Source organism: Egretta garzetta, unplaced genomic scaffold (genome assembly GCF_000687185.1).
Source record: "Egretta garzetta isolate BGI_Z169 unplaced genomic scaffold, ASM68718v1 scaffold215, whole genome shotgun sequence".
NCBI lineage: Eukaryota > Metazoa > Chordata > Aves > Pelecaniformes > Ardeidae > Egretta > Egretta garzetta.
In genome coordinates, this window is record NW_009259719.1 from 5449803 (window position 1) to 5450058 (window position 256).

General features: G+C 68.0%; 2 protein-coding genes across 2 annotated transcripts in view; both read right to left on the bottom strand.

The window, feature by feature from the left end:
- Positions 1-256, bottom strand: part of SEMA3F (semaphorin 3F) — an 89765-nt gene that overhangs the window by 55033 nt on the left and 34476 nt on the right. The window lies entirely within an intron of this gene.
- The window catches only part of GNAT1 (G protein subunit alpha transducin 1), a 17425-nt gene that overhangs the window by 1672 nt on the left and 15497 nt on the right, over positions 1-256 (bottom strand). The gene's annotated exons all lie outside the window — the stretch shown is intronic.

Here is a 256-nt window from a genome sequence, read left to right on the forward strand (position 1 = left end):
CTAGAGACTCCTGGTGTCCCCCAGCTCCAAGGGTACCAGGGACTCCCAGCACCCTGCAGCACCCACGGTCATGCAGCGCCCCCAGCACCTGGGGCCCCCAGGGACCCCCAGCACCCAGTGGCACCAGGTGCCCTGCAGTGCTGGCCAACAGGAGCACTGGCAGGGAGGGGAAGTGGGGCTGTGCCCCCCACCCAGGGGTGGCTCCGGGGCTGAGCGGGTCAAATCCCAGGGGTTTGGGGCAAGTGGAGATGATTAT